This window comes from Schistocerca americana, chromosome 6 (assembly GCF_021461395.2).
Source record: "Schistocerca americana isolate TAMUIC-IGC-003095 chromosome 6, iqSchAmer2.1, whole genome shotgun sequence".
Lineage (NCBI taxonomy): Eukaryota > Metazoa > Arthropoda > Insecta > Orthoptera > Acrididae > Schistocerca > Schistocerca americana.
This window is the reverse complement of record NC_060124.1, coordinates 5697600-5715333: the sequence shown is the minus strand read 5'-3', so window position 1 is coordinate 5715333 and position 17734 is coordinate 5697600.

Sequence of the window (17734 nt, the reverse complement as noted above, 5' to 3'; positions counted from 1 at the left end):
TGTATATGAACAAATCATGAAAGCAACCCTGAATCAACATTGGTTAAGCATTGCTCAGCATGATGTGATAAGAGACTTACTTAACTGTTGCAAAAGGTACAAAGAATTTCTATAAACTTGCTTTGAGAAGAATTTTTTGTTTAGAAGACCCGGGTAAGGAGTCGGATCTAATCTCGATAATAATGATTAAGATACCTGTGCCAATCCATGAGAAGTTAATTGGAATATCAAAAGCTACGTTCACTGCAGTTGTGCAGGCGTTGCATCAACTAAATTCATTGGCGGACAGTAACCAAAAGCAGGGGAAGATGGCTTATGAATAGATGGAGAGGTAACAGACAGGACGATGTATCAAGATGTGAAGAAGTACCACCATAAAAGTATAGTATGATGCCAGCACAAACAGATGCACAACGAGAGGGAAAATAGTGCGTGTTATATGAATTTGCAGGATCTGTGCAATTGTAATAACAATCCTACCAGAAGGGACGAGGTGGATTCAACTGAGGAAGAAGACATTATCACGAAGAGTTAAGGCTTTATAACGGTCATCATCATGAAACCTATGAAGAGGAGGCCTCCCCTCAGAAGGGAGGTTCCATACTCATGGACCACCTTGTACATTATCGTAGGGTCAAGTGTGTTCTGTAATAACATGCTGTGAAAACTTATAATGGTATCTTCCAGTTGAATATAGCACTATTCTTTCATGACTCAAGACTGTTGTTTCTTTCCTACAGGTGATATGAAAGTAGACGGCATTAATCCCATCCGAAAGCATGGAGTTCGACCTCATACCAGTAGAGATCAGCGTCTCTGTTAATGGACAGGATATCACCCAGCGGAACTCAAACTCTACCTCAATATCCCTGAAGCTGGACTATCGAAAATGGCCGCCAGCGAAACATTGTCAAGGACGGTTCTAGCATCGTTCAGTATCAGTCAGAGCGCATTACTTGCCTCATCTCGCAGGAAGGTAGTGACTGCCGTACAGCAATAATGAGAATGTTTGCCCACGTAAATAGCATCCATATTCAATATAAATTTTATGTCTCACCGAGGACGACACAGATCGTCGAGTTTAATATGCAGAATGAGTGTAATAAAACGTGGACGAAAACCTTCGTTGTCCCTACTACGTGCTGTGTATGGAGGAAGCTAATTTGCATGTGAACAGGGAGGTAAATAAATAGAATCAACCCTCACTTAATAAATCCATTGAAGGTAGTTACTTTTAATGTAAGAGTACATACTAATTTCAGGCATCTCTAGAAAAAGTATTGTAAATAAAATCTTGTAAATGAACCAAACAATACGGGAAAGTAGTTTTATTACATTTTAACGCTCTGAATACAGCGTTAGCAGTGTCCAGCTTGACACGCCGTTGAAATAGCGGTATGAAATGGAACGAGCAAGTGAAGATTGGGGTAGGCAAGGCGACTGGTCAACTTCGGTCTGTTGGGAGAATTTTGGGAAGGAGTGGTTCATCCGCAAAATAGACCGTATAGAGGACGCTAGTGCGACCTGTTCTTGAGTACTGCTCGAGTGTCTCGAAACTGTACCACGTCGTATTAAAGGAAGACATCGAAGCAGCTCAGAGGGGGCTGTTAGATTGTTACCGATAGGTTCACACAACACGCAAGAGGTAAGGAGGTGCTTCGTGAATTCAAATTGGAAGGCGACGTTCTTTCCGAGGAACATGATGGAGAAAATGTAGAGAACCGGTATTTGAAGCTGACTGCAGAGCGATTCTTCTCCCACCAACACATATTTCGTATAAGGACCATGAGGATAAGATACGGAGGAATATAGATAGTGTTTCTTCTTCACTCTATTTGCGAGTGAAACAGGTATGGAAGTGACTGCTAGTTGAAAGGGTAGCCTCCGCCACGCACCATACTGTGTCTTGAAGTCTGTGTGTGTACATGTAGATTTACGGTATCCAGAATACGCTCTATATTTTTAAAATCGTAATAAGGTATTAAAAATAGAATATCTGTAACACTGTTGGCACTGTTTGTAATCAGTGACGAAATGAAAAGTAAAAATGATTTAATTCTCGACGAGACTACGCAACGAATATGCAAGTCAACTATAAGTTTATAACATTCATCGTAAATGGCACATCATTTTGACAGTCGACTGCTGTAATTGAGGGATGAATTTCTGTCATTTGTATATTTCATCCCTTTTGAGAGCAAAGCTGGTAAATCAAGAACTTAAATGTCTGCCAGACTGAGAAAAAAATCATGCGAAATCTGTCATAATTCATATACTCTCAAATATAGTGACTGCTCTAGATGAAATCTACATGAACCTAATTAAATCAGAATATAATGCAAGAGCAGTTACTCATTAGTTGTAAGCCTATTTTTTGTGACAACATTTAGTTTTTTAATGGCACATTCATCAAACGATTAGAAATATTTTATTACTGCAGTGTTCTATATTCATTTTTATTGCGTTACTCGAGAAGGAAATCGTTTCCTTTCCAGTTTTTCGCGTGTTTTTTGTTGAGATAGGTAAATGCAAATACCGCATCATCGTACTGTTACATATTCAGAATCGTCTGTTGCCAACAAAATTCGATCCGTAGTAAACATTTACAAGGAGTGTGCTACTTAATTTAGAGTGATTAAGGAATTTGCAGCTGATTGCAAATGTAACCAAATGACGAACAACCCAATACTGCAGCCACAGCTAGACACTGGATGGAAGTTCGTTAAGTGCTTGCGCTGTAAGCATGTCAACCGTATGAGTACGGTATAATGGACTTGCAGATCGAATTGTGAGACGATTTGTAGGGGCGAGATGCCGCATTTGTTGAATGCTAAACGGAAGCAAGCCCTCCGATAATATGCAGATCTTCTGATTTGTACGACATTACTACGACCAACATACTATATATTGTTTCATCCAGATTCTTGCCCATTCTCAGCACCAATAACTAATCACGCTACTGCACCTCGAAGTATCAACTTAACTATTCCCGGAAAATGTTGGTGATTAACCACTGGGCTACTCCTACATTCATAAACTTCGTCATCTATTCTGTTAGCGTTATTTTGTTTACTTTCTTTGCTATTATTTTATTTTTAATATCTCTTCATTAGCAGGCAATTTTATTTCCTTTTCAGAATCAACTTCTTCAGATTACTCACGGTCAATGATTCACTTCCGTTCAACGGAACCTTTACATCTATACTTCCAGCATTCTTCGACTATTTTAAGTCAAAGCAGTTTTGGGAAGTATGTCAGTATCTAATGCCCTATAGTATACTTCCAAATATTAATGTCAAAACCATTCTCTTGTACAGTACTCGGTATTATTTTAAATTTGTTTATCCTTATTCTTCTTCCTAAGACATACGGTGTCCTACCCAACACGTCTTTCACATCGTCTTTTGCCAAACCTCCCATTCCCGCCATACATTTATTCCTCTTTCGAAATTGTTTTATTTCATTTTATTCACTGATTCTTCCCCGTAACAACAATTGTCTTACACCCTACATAAAACAGATTAATACTTTTCGATCTTCTAGTTTAATTACAACCAGTTAGTTTTTATAGATGTTGGAGATTTCTCGTGTATCTCTGTACTTTATATCAACTAATCTCTCATTTGCGAACATCTTATTCCATGTTATATTATCATACGAATTTTCCTGGTCCATGAATTTCAGAAATTCATACTGATTTCTTTATTCTTTTCCACTATTTACACAAATTCGCAAATGTTTCTCCATTGCATCGTATTTTTCTGAATCCAAACTGATCTATGCCAAGTAATTTTTAAATTTTTATTCCTTCTGTATATTGTGACGTCAGCGTTCTACAAACATGACAGATAAGACTGATCGTCGTGTATTTATGTTCATATCCGCTCGTTACCACTTCGTAATGTTGTTAACGTTCTGTCTAAAATCTTAGGGTAAATAATCCGTTTTATACATTTATGAAACTACCTGAAACATCGTTTTAGATTGTATATCTCCGAAAATCTTCAAAATCTCCAGGGGCCTATCATCAACTTCGGCTGACGCTTGAGTTTTCTGTCAAACTCTGCTAGAGTTACAGGATAAGCTCTTTCTTCCACAGAAATTGTTTTCTACTACCATGCTTTAGGAAAATTATTTTCTATGTACAAACCTTGAGGAACTCCTGCCATTTACTTGTCCTCTTACAGGATTTAGCCTACGAGATTTCGATGAATAACACTTCTTAATACCTTCGTTTTTTACTATTCCGATTCTTTGTTTACCCTGCAAGCATACGGTGTCGATTTGTCCCAGCATTACATCTTCTATTTATAAGTATTCCTCACACATTATTACTTAGCTTGTGTGTATATTCTGTCAATTTAATTCCTAAAAAACTAACATCACTAAAGGAACGTTTAGAATTGTTATATTTTTGCTTTGTATCGATAAGCTCACGTATTGTTTGAATTATCCATGCTGCATCACTGTTCCCGCACTGTCCACTCCTGCCTTAATTATTTTCATTTTGTTTTCATGTCTCGTATTCAACTGAAATGCCCTGCTATGTCATTGGTCACCCCAACGAATAATTTCCACATGGTCCCATGCGTGCTGTTCAAGAATTCGGTAAGCTACGGTTATAGTTATCACGCGAAATCAAATATATATATATATATATATATATATATATATATATATATATACATACATATATATGTATATTATAAGAAATCGCACCGAAGATACGCCCCTTGCTCAGCTTAGCAGCCCTTGTGACCATATGTATGGATCTTTTGCTGGAAACTGCTAGTTGAGGATATTGCAATCGGAAGCCTCCCAAGGCTTGGAGAAAGCTTTTAGGGCTCACTGGATTGTAAAAACGAATTTGAATACGGTGAGAACTTTTCAGACTTCTCTCAAAAACTTGGACTGCACACTTTTATTTATGATCTAATTGGAACCGAAGTGATGGTGAATCGAGAAGTGATCTGTACCAGTTATGTTCTATAACCTCCTAATCTGTTAAAAACATTGGCTACATTCCTTCATCAGTTGGTTTTGGAATTGACGAAAAAATCACGAGTATCTAATAATAAGAGAAAATGAATTCTAACAACCTTCCTACTCAAAACTTATACTAGCGAGACATGTTATAGCTTATGTGGCTTTTACAATAATAAAAAGGAAAATATAATTTCTGTATGGCACGTCTTGTGTTAAAGTAAATGACACAAGTCAAGTAAATCTAAGATACATTGAAAATTCAGCGCCATATAAAACTGACAATAACACTGACTTACATACTTGCCTGCTTTGATAGTATAAGCTTCCTATAGCAAATATTGGCAAATTAATTATATTCTAGCAGTTTATCTGTGCGGTTGGACAGAGTTCTTGAAAATATTCTGCAAGTTATTGGGGAAGCATATTTCACTATCTTGTAAATGCTAACATGATTCTAAAACACAAAAAATTTGCTTAACATTAAAAGTAACAGAATACTTGCATCGATATTTAGTTATCATTGTGGGTATACAAGTTAATACAAAATCTTTTCATTCCTGGTTTATGGAGAAAATCCACTGTGATATAAAAACGTTTTTGTACCAGAAATAGCTTATGACCAAGTTTACAACTTCACAGAAGATTAGTTTGACAAAGAGACATGCCAGCATAACGGCAAACGGAAAGCATATGTTTAAATTTTTATCTTCATGAGAAATGACAGAAGTATCAGTACAAGAGGAAACTTACGTAGACTATAAGTATACAAGATCGTAAATAAATTAATTATTTGTCAGAAAACAAATGCCAGCACAATGGCAAATGAAAAAGTTTGCATTAAGAAGTTTAACTTTTGACTGTCCAAATCAGCTTAAATTCATTCTACCACGGTAACTTATTCCCCTACCTCTAGTTATCTTTCTGTGACGACAAACTTGTCTGAGTAAAGGAAACTTAAATCTAAGAGTACAATTCTCACATTAGTGCGTAAAGTACTGTACTAGTACAGCGTTTAGCAAGGCAGATATCTTAACACAACTAAATGGGTCACTTATACTGACGTGTCCCTTAGGACTCCCAATAGAGGCTTGAAAGCTATTTACTAGTATTTATAGTTGCTTCACAATATGATTTTTTGTCGTCACAACAAACAGACAAAAACTTATTTAAAATTAATTCTGTGCCATTGTAATCACTGAAAGTAATTCTTTCACGTGAGTTTTGACTTTTGTTATGTTTTTAAAATTCCTGCTGCCTGCCATTCACCATGAAAGCCAGAAGGCCCGCTAGGGGGCGGTGCCGGTGTGGACCAGATTTGATTACCACTGCCATACAGAATTACCAAGCCTGCACTTACTAGTTGATAAAAACAAACACATTTCTTGACCAGAAATAGTGTAGCAATAATAATTACGCAATACCCAATGACATCTTATGAATATCAGTGCTACAGAGGTAAGTGGCCTGCTTGCAGCACCCTACATTTAAGAAAATATTAGGCATGACTTATAAATCTATATACTTACTGACTAGTTTTATCATTATGACAGGACACCCCACCGTCTAAGCAATGCCCACCTCGACGAGAAAGTCATCTCTGATCTCTTCACATTTCAACACAATTTAAGGCATAAAACTGGTCCTGGTCTCTGCCTGTTTCCCTCTCATGTGTAAGTCAAACATGCTGATTCCTAACTGCAACTGGGTTTCGGATTTGCACGATTTCCATTCCTTCGATCTACTGCTCTCTTCATTGGTCTTGTACAAAATTTGGCCGATGGAATCTCTCTTCACTGCTTCGTTGCCTCTGATAAGGCTAACTGTTTCTGTGGTTCTGAAATCTGGTACTATTGTTCCTCCCTTAAAAATTTTTGTTTGCATGATCATCCCTGTTTGAGTTTCCGCATTGGTTTCTCCTCGGGGCAAAATTTTCGATCCTTTCCTCCCTTAATACGACCAGGTCAGTTAAAATCAACCTGAATCATTCTATGTCCGTTTTTCCTACATATGACAGGGACTCCCTGTGCTCCTTCCAGATGCTGGTAAAAAGCTGTATCAGCTGGCCTCCTGTAACAGGGGTGGTCTGGGTGCAGCTTTCTGCTTAAACGTTAATCGAAGAATTCCAAGTGCGATTTGCGTCGTTGGCAGTGGCAGGGCTATGGTAGTAGCTATTCGGACACTTGGCTCCGTAGTCCTCCAGTATAACTTCGTAGTTTCCTTCGCAACATCGGCGGTTGCTCTGCAGTTACTGCTCACCGGCAAAACTCGTGCAATCATGTGGCTGCTTGCGAATTCGAGTTTTCACTAATCTGGCCAGGAATTCAGCGGACTATGTCTGAAAGTATTTGTATGGAGTGTAGCCATGTATGGAAGTGAAACATGGACGATAACTAGTTTGGACAAGAAGAGAATAGAAGCTTTCGAAATGTGGTGCTACAGAAGAATGCTGAAGATAAGGTGGGTAGATCACGTAACTAATGAGGAGGTATTGAGTAGGATTGGGGAGAAGTTTGTGGCAGAACTTGACTAGAAGAAGGGATCGTTTTGTAGGACATGTTTTGAGGCATCAAGGGATCACAAATTTAGCATTGGAGGGCACCGTGGAGGGTAAAAATCGTAGAGGGAGACCAAGAGATGAATACACTAAGCAAATTCAGAAGGATGTAGGTTGCAGTAGGTACTGGGAGATGAAGAAGCTTGCACAGGATACAGTAGCATGGAGAGCTGCATCAAACCAGTCTCAGGACTGAAGACCACAACAACAACAACTTGTCTAAATTAACCGGTCTACGTCCTGATATGCAGATTTCCATCCTCTCTGTAGATGAGAACTCGTGTACAGAGAAGTAATGTTTGACATTTAAATTTCCTCTGGAAGTTGACACAGATTCCGACGCAACGCCCGCCTCTATCACAACAGGGCTTTCTAGTACTGGCGAAAACTGTGTGAGAACATTTACAAATGCATTGCTCAGTGTGTGCCCGCGGTATTACGCCTATATCTGACGCTGTCGGACCCATGATCTGTGGCTCCTGCCTTTCCTGTTTGGATTTCTCAACGTCTCTTTTGGGTGTGGCGGCCTCCTCAGATTAAGAGAAGTGAACTGCCTCATCCATCTCTGACACAGCCCGCTCCTCCAGGACGTGGACCGTCAGTGACTGGGAGGCGTTTACTTCCGCTATCTTTTTTCGCAATGTTTCCGAGTTGAATTCAGTCTGTTCTAGCTTACACACGTTGTTCTCGACCGTTTTGATAACGTCGCCCACTTTTCATTTGCTAAATTTAACTTCGATTCAAACATATTGCACAATACTGTCATAACTAACCCGAATTACTTTCTATCAGTTTATGCTCTTTAGCTATACATCTCTGCTTTTCTCTTTCTTGTGCTTCCTTTCTATCCACAATTACATGCCCTCTGCCAGTCTCTCCATTTCTGTCTCTTTCCTCTGCTTATCTATCTCTTTACTGTGCTTCCCTTCTATCAGGCTATGATTTTTCCAACATCTATTTAACCCAAAATGAGCTGTCACCCACGGTTCCAGAAATCGAGATATTTTGCGCCACGGTGTTTTCAATTCCGCAAGCTGAAATAGCTACGCTTAATGAAGCTGTATCTTCGGTGTCCGGCGATGGTGTCGGCAGCAACACTTCCACATCGAAGAAGTCTGACACAATCTTTCCTGATTCCGCAAAGTCTTACTGATTATAAATTCCTCTCACTTTATTTTAACGAGCTCTACGAGACGCATCCATTACTCGAGTACAAAAACCCTGGACACATATACACCGATGTATCGCCTCAGTAAACATTTTTAACAAGAAAAAACCATAAACTTGTGATGAAAATTCCACTTGCAGAATTGTCCACGCAACAGAGAATATTCTAATTGCTACCACAAAATACACAAGTACAGAAAGTATAACAATCACAACAAGACACAACACGTGCTACGTTGCCAGTGGCCACGATGCAGCCTGAATACGGTGCAAGCAAAACAAAAAGTGAAACTGGTCCACACTAATTCTGTAACCTAAGATGATTTTCAGTGTAATGTTCTGATTACAGTACACGTAGGTATCCAGTGAAAAGTATCCTAGAAAAAGGTTCTTCATGAAACATGTCTCCATTAGTAACTGGTTTGAACTCCGAGTTAAAACTTGCGAGCACTAGCCCCTAGACATCACATTTAATGGCTTTGCAGAGTGTGCAATATTCTATCCATAATTTTGGCACTGCACACATTCGAAACACTATCACACTGAGAAAACAACTTAGTGTGTTCCTGATATTATCTGTGAAGTAAAGGTCGCCTAGTCAGGGAAAAGTTCTAAGAAGTGGGGCTTCTAAAATGGAAGTTGATGTTAAATTATGAAATATTTATTTCTAATTTAAAAACTGACAGAGACTCTTACTGCAGTGTAAATCTTGAATAAGAAAACGCAGAAAATTAAACTTGAAATACTGGGCTAATTACTTGGGGCTTTCATAGACGTCGTTTGAAAGAATTGGAGAAGAATTTCTCACCTGCGCAACTCGCATTTTGAAGTTAAAAAGAGAATAACTTAATAAACTCATCAACAATGCACAATCTACAATATTACGCTTAGCCGTACAGAGCATAGGCTCTGAAATACTCGTATTAACCGAGACCTCATGATATTAGCAAAAGTGACACATCTTGAAACTGCACAACCAGAACAGGACGAAAGCCAGGAAACGAATGATAAGAATTCCAAGTTTCCTGTTCTCAGGCCAAACTCCGTTGGAGAGGTGACAGATTGCTTGTGTGACGGATATGAAAGTATCACAGGTACTGAAAAAGAGGAGAATGTAGTTTCTCTGACATGGCGCACAAATGTGCATAAACAAGTACCGAGCCTGAAATGTCTTTTACTTTTGGTTAACATAGAACACACACTCTCTAGGAGGGGAGGTAGTACGCCAGATGGAAGAGACCGCAAATTTGTGAAGGTACTGCGAATTCTTTCACATGGCGACGCAAACGAAAGTCTGGATAACTGTTGATATCTATGCTGAACATATACTAGAGGACTCAGGTGCTCTTGTGGCCGCACACGGCGACTTTGGGCAGGAAACCACTACTTCGAACTAAGGGGACGGAGCGACTTGTCACTGAAAAGTTTTTCTTTCTTTTTTTTAGAAAAAAAAGAAAGAATACGAGACCCCTCCACGCCTGCACTAGCGTGGTGACCAACATAAAAAAATTCTTCTGTCACCACTGCAATATGGTTAGTATTCGATCTAGGATTCAAAGGATGCAAGTCTGTGTTGTTGTCTGTACGTCTTGGTGCGATCACCTGCTAATACGGGCCCCATCGAGGAGTAAGCTGACTGAAACGATTGAAATGCAGCGGTCTTAAGAGCTTAAGAAAGAAAGTTCCATGGCAAACGCTGTGGGGAAAAAGCCTCTGCGATGGTGTGGGAGGATGGACGGGCTGCTGGTGTATTTGTGACAGCAGCGACAGCTAATGCTTTGGTGCTGCAGAATGTTGGGGAGAGGTGGTACCGCTGTACCTGGTCTTTTGCGATATCTCCTGGACCTGTTCCAAATTTAGCGTACCTGTAACATACATGTCGTGAGCTGATACGTCATTTTGATTATAAACCGCCGTTCGTTTTGTAGAGTCGGAGTGGGGTATGTTTGTGTCTTATGTGTCCGGCTTACACTTTGTTCCGACTAATTGGCTGTAAGAGTGTAGCTGGCGGTGTGTAATTTTGTGGGAGGATGTGGACTTTCTTTAGATTCCTGATTATCTGGACTCTGGCTGACAACGAAGGATAGCATTCATGATGTGAGTTTTATATTAGATGACTTTGAGGACGCTGTATTGAATGCCACTGGGATCTGGAGCATTACTAATTGAGCAGCGCTCAACACCTCATGTGTTTATTGTTTTAATCATAACTTTAAAAGTTATTAGTTTGTTCAACTTAAGTTTTCATTACCACCTCATATTTGATAGGACTTGGGATCCACTACAAGTCGTAAAATCTGCTGGTCTATTTCAAGTGCGTATAGTGAGTGTAAGGGAACCAGACGCGATGTGAAAGGTGCTGCTAATTTTCTGATTATTAGTGCTGCCTCCTCCTCCTCTGCATATGCATGTCCGTCTGCTCCCTACAGAGCTGGCATATATTGTCACCCCTTGGTGCAGTTACGAGCTACAGTCCACCTACTGGTCATGTGGTATCAAGTTCAGCGAGTTTTTGATCCAACTGTTTTTAAATGTTCGTACAGAGTAGCGCAAATAAAAGTTGCTCGGACGAGTGGATGCGATTGAACGTGAAAGTGTGCATTCAACCACACCCCGTGATGATCACACCACGAGTACACCCGCTACGTGATCTACACCGGTTCAGAGCTAAAGTGGGATGTGTCAGTTGTAAGATGTCAGGCTAATCCAACACCTTCCATGAAAACCCTGACATGATAAGCAAATCCAGTAGTATGTCACATAGCTCCGAATAAATCGTAACATTAAATTAACAAAAGTAATACGAGTAACGAGTGAGCAAATGGAATACCACAGACTAACACAAGAATGCCTAAATGCATGTCATACCTTCCCACCGTGAGACAGACGCAGTTCCGAGGGGAGAAATGAGAACAGAAGCCGAGAGCAGAACTGTGTTAAGCTGGAAGGCCTTACGATAAGGGACAGACACCCACGTCGCCAGCAAACCGCTAGGACGACCCCCCAGCCCATGTTAAAAGCTAGAGCCCTCCAGAGGAACTGTATAGATCTTACGATAACACAAAAAGGGCCACCCCAACCGCAAGTTTTAGCGTGAGACTTTTTCGCGTCTCTGTTACGTCAGGACCACCCCCCAGCCCATGTTAAAAGATAGAGCCCTCCAGAAGAACAGTATAGATCTTACGATAACACTAAAAGGACCACACCAGCTGCAAGTTTTAGCGTGAGACTTTTTCGCGTCTCTGTTACGTTGCAAACTTTAAAAACATTGCCCCACCACGAAAAGTATAACGTTTCTCATTGGATAGACAGAATTTTTGTAGGCGGAGCTTAAGGTTAACATTGAGACCCTGATTGGTCAGATGAAAACACAGCCAGATAGTTTTTTTAAACCAACTTTGGTAAATTGTAGTAAGGAGAAGTTAGGAGAGAGTTGCTTCCGAGACGGCGAGGTGAGCGGAGCTGCGCCGCCCTGACGCTGCCTAAACACCGACAGGTTAATGAATGCACGCGATGCCGCATTTTTGAGCGCATAAGGCTTCACTCAGAACTGCAGAAGTCTCATCTGTTACATCCCTTTTTTGAGTAATACTAGTGTCGATCGTCAATTAAAGCTCATGGTGTTCACATTTGCCACTTGAAGTAAAAATCTGAAACGTGATGATTTTTCTGTTATATAGTTATTGAGAAGCCACATCAGTCACTGTAATTTACGACAAGTTAGATAAGTAATTAAAGATAATTGAGAGTCACTGTAGACCATATTGATAGTTTTCTCTTTTGTGAAACTTAATTTAAACCTAGATTATTAATGTGATATGGCATAGGTCATCCTTCGATCCATTGTAGAACTTGGAAACCCATTCAGGGAATATTCGTTCACATTTTTGTTGAACACAGTTGGTTTTTACCATCCTGTATTAAAACATTTCCTTTTATCAATAGTGCAATTTATAAACAATGTTTTGTGAGTAGATAAAAATATCCAATGGTAAACTTAACTGCTTTTTCGACGTTATTTTACCAGCTAACTAAAAATAGGAAAACCTTGAACCCCTTCCACTAAATTTAGTTAGTATTAAGATTCTTTTACAGGGAGTGCAGTGGAGCTGACGCTGAAATCATTAAGTATTTGGTTATATCATCGATAGTCCCACTGAATTCTTCTGAACTGTACATGTCATGTGTGGTCTGACGTCTCCTTACCAGCAACAGGTCCCAGGTTCAAACTAGTCAATTCCCTGAAAAACACGCTCAGAGCGTCGTTGCACGAAAGTGGTAGGGAGACACGATATAGAACAACAGACACCACGCAGAATGTTAGACAGTGTTAGTGAAGCATTGCAAGGGGGACGATGGTTCGCACAGTGGAGCAGCGGGTGTTTGCTGTGGAAAGTTACGTGACATCAAAGTCATGCAAATGGTGTGGTCAGCTGTCTGCTGAGAAGTTTAATGGCATCAAAGTGCCATGCAATGCTAAGTCCGAAAATGGCGTTAGACAGGATCTGTTTTGAACAAGTAAAAAAAATTACTGCAGTTCACTAGAAAATGCTTCAGAGTTCTACCAAATCAACCCGACACCTGTCGCAAGTGACCGTCATATCACGTCGATCATGTGGACGAATACTTCACTTTTACCTACAAACTGGTCATCGCCCTAGCTGTACTCCCAGGTCATTAATCTGAGTGGAGAGTCCTCAAAACCTAAAGCGTATTACAACAACCCTCATAGTCGTCAAGAACTGCAGCAGTACATTTCGGATGAGACCGCAGCAATTCCAGCAGTCCAGTTTCGATATACCTTCATCAACTTGCTTAGCAGGGCCTAATGGAGCCTGTTAACATGCAGTTTGTACAACACACGCCTGCTACTCTGACAGCATCTCCTGAGCTGGTTTCTAATTGAGACAAGACCCTTGGCTTCCTGAGTGCCTCATCAGCTTCGCCAGTTTTTACTTCGTGAGTAATTTCGTATATTTTTAGAGGACTACTATCAAATATGTCCTTGAACAGGGCCCAGTTCGCACGCTTGTAGTTTAGTATCAGGTGAGGTTGTGTGAAAACACACACACAGAGAGAGAGAGAGAGAGAGAGAGATGAAAATTATTGATGTAGAACAATGTAATGTCCTTATGCATTACAAAACAGACGTCGAAGTAAAGAGCAGTTACACACATTATATATATCATGGGCAACAATTCAGATCATTAGGATAGTTTTGAACATGACGCCGATTTGCCCAAGTGAGTTGAAATTTGCATTTTTTAACATGAAAATGCAGCGGTATTGTCAGTATCTATTGGTTAAGCCTAAGTTTTTTGACAATTGCATGGCGGCTTAATTAAATACAAGATTGAAAATATTTTTTATTTTTCGTAGCTGTAAGTCCGATTACGCTGTGTCTCGTAATCGGTTGGCCCTGACTAGTATTATTACGCTATCTGACTGCAAAGAACAACAACAAGAATGAAATGAAATTTTTCGTTAACACAATTAATTAATTAAGTCCCCAGCAACTATAAAACCTACTAAACCAAAGCATAAGTATAACTGTTCTGTATGTGGAAGTATGACTCAACGGACATCTGGCACGGTTCTTCTTCAACAAGACAAGAATTTTTTTATACCAACTTTACTGACGTGATAAAAGAAAATTACAAATACTATAATTGCTCAAGGAAAGTAGAATTACACGCTAATACAAGAACACACGCCAGATGCTTTGTTGACTGAACCTGTAATGACGCATTATTTAGAACACTAAAATAAAAACAAACTGAGTTAATTACCTCATTTATATTGATGAAAATCATTCTAATCCTTAGATTATATCTCAACCAGAACTCTCCAATATCACATCTCAGCAAGTACTGGCTAATAGCACATCTCAACAAACACTCTCTGCTACAACATCTCAGCACAGACTACCACGAGACCTCGACAGGCACTCACTACTACGAGCTCTCTCCAAGCACTGACTACTACGAGTTCTTAACAGGCACTGACTTCTACGAGTTCTCGACAAGCACTGTGGAGGCGGCTTAATAATACTCTTTGGCGCAATCTCTGGCGCAGTGGCTCAGTGTAGCCACCTTTCACAATCAATTTAGTGATAATACGTAGATGGAACTATGGACAGCCACGACTGCTGCTTAACCTATGGAAATGGCAGTACTGTAAGTTACAGGTCATAAAATAAATAAACAAAATAAAATATTAATTATTAATTATGTATGATAGTGATTGGTTGTAATTAATATTTGCTTATCTGGAACGCGGATGTTTAATTATTTGTTATCAGACACTTGACAATGGCTTTTTCGTAAATGCAATGTTATTCGTAGTTGACCGTGAAATAAGGCTCAAAGAATCGGACTTCGTATTTAAATCGTTTCCAAAAACTGCTGCGGTAGGTGCGGACTCAAAATCTCAACATTAGAATAATTTGCCAGCCATGTCAATATGTCGTACAGAGGTGACTGTCTACTAAACATAAAAAAGTTTACACAGTTAGTTAAATCAGATATATTCAACGAATAAGCCTACAGTTAAATAATTCTACTTACTTTCATAAATACAAATTCTTTACAGAATCGAGTGCCTAGTAAGATTGCAACTCGCAGTGTTGTTATGTAACATCAAATATGGCGGTGTGCCAGTTAATAAAATATGCGTGCTTCCCGCACCAGCTATTCTCCAGACCTCCTTCTTCTTAATGAAACATAAGAGTGTCATAATTGTATTTTGTTTTATCAGTGGCATAGCGCTGTAGTTCTGTGCCATAGGCTTTATTTATTTGTCAGAGATTAATTACTTAATTAAGATTTCGCGTTTCCGAGGAAACTCACGCACGGCATGCAAATATGCCTTTATATTGCCCCCTGAATTGCGAGGCGAAAGGACACACCTGCAGGCGAGCAATTCACCTAAAGGTACAAGAAAATCTAAGTTATCTACAACTATTTACATTACATACATTATACAGTATATTATATACAAAGTTTGAATGACGTGCGTGCGGCGTAAAAGTTCTTATGTTGGCAAAATAGAGTGCGCACTGCCATTATATCGTAAATTTACATCACGCAGCACAGTATTACAGTTCATATTGTTCGTGTAGGCGCGCGTTTCTTAGTCGTTGCACAAAGAAATTATTCCACTAAGATTAAATATGAAGAGTACATTCTATGACAGGTAACTTAATTTTAAAATTACGATATTTGTTATAATCAATACAACTTTAGATTGTTGAATATTCTTAGTTACATAGTATTGCATTGAAATGCTTCAAAGAAAAATGTCTTTTTGTTTCAGGTGCGTTGACCTATACACATCGTGTCGTCATTACAGTTTATATTCATCTGCTGCACAGTAATGTTTCACAGGTTAGTGTCGTCGTGGTAAAGTTTTTTGATCACAGTAACATCGCTGTATAACAACGTAATTGATACATAAGCATGACCATTTCCTATTTCCATTATAGTCGTTGTGATGCAGTTCCTTGTGACAAAAAGCATTGTTTATTACAGATCGCACGTGAGCCGTCGAGTAATTGGTCCATATGCAGTTCGTTTTCGATATTCCGTGGAAGCTTGGTTGCAGAACCTCGGACGGCTCATAGCTGGCGTCGATTCTTGGATAGTCCAGGTAAGTGTGTACGTCACATTTCGAGAACATTCCATTCTCTGAAGTTCCAACCAAACTTCTTCCACTCGTCATGTTGTTTTCTGGACAGGCACGTTGTGACCATTTCATCCAGTTAACATCTTGATGTTCGATGCTGTAGTAATGTCACTAGACGATGCACCAATTATGCACCTTACATTTTCAGTTTCTTGTTAAATATAGCTCACCTAAATGTTCGTAGTTACTTATCAAAGAAATCGTTCATCTCGTTTACAAAGGTACGATGCATGATGAATGTCATTAACAGTTTCTTTCACATAGGTTTCTGCGTAGTTGCTGACTTAGTAATGTACGTTAATGGCCGTGAACAGTGGTTCACTACGCATTTTTTTTTAAAGTTTTTCACGTTTTCGCACTCGTTATCGTTCAAATTCAACTTTTCACGTAGTAACAGTTACATTATACATCATTTTTTAAAAAAACATAAGTAATCATACATATACACGTCACATATTTTCTTAGCATAAACATAATACAGTTACACATAAACATGTTTACATCTTCATTACATAGCTATAAATTATTACATTATGTCACATTTGATTACATGAATTGCAGATATTTACGTTCTCTTTAACGGTTTTGCTGGGATTTTATCGATGTTGAAATTAAGATAGGTTAGACACAACATTCATTACATCAGTAGGCAAGACCAGGCGTTTTCACTACTCAATAAACATTCAAAATAATAAGAGACAGAAAACTGTTAGATTCCTCGCGTTTTGTGCGTGTATGTATAGTGTCTGTGTGGCCTTGGATGCTGGTAGATGCTTTTCTTGGTGAGAGATGTGCGTCTAATCTATTCCTCGAAGTAAAAGGTCCCTTCACAGATGACGTTTGTCGGTTAGTCGGGTGTCATACCAAGTCAGTGGTACCTACAGTCACAAATGTTCCGTGAAAAATTAATATATCATTCACTGCTACGTAATCATAAATTTTACCTTAATATTAAGTCTTCTTGGTAGTGCCGCGGCGTTGAAAGAAAAGTTCTTCTGTCTTCAACTGCGTCACTGGTACAGCTGAAATGAAAATGTCTATACTACTTATTATCTATGTTGTAGCAAACAGAGTTTTGCGAGTTGCTTAGCAATGTTTTCATGGATATGACTTTGACATTATTTAGCATGAAATGCTCTAAGTTCTCGGTGTGCGTATAGCTCAATAATTTTGTTAGTTCTAGGATGTTGTAACAGATACGCACCAGGATGTGGTATGTTAACAATAATATGAGGTCCTTCATATAGCAGACGCCACTTAGCATTGCGTTGTTTGAGTGCTACAGATTTATGATGAGTATGAAGTAGTACAAGCATTCCTGCCTTGAATTTTTGTTTTCTTTTT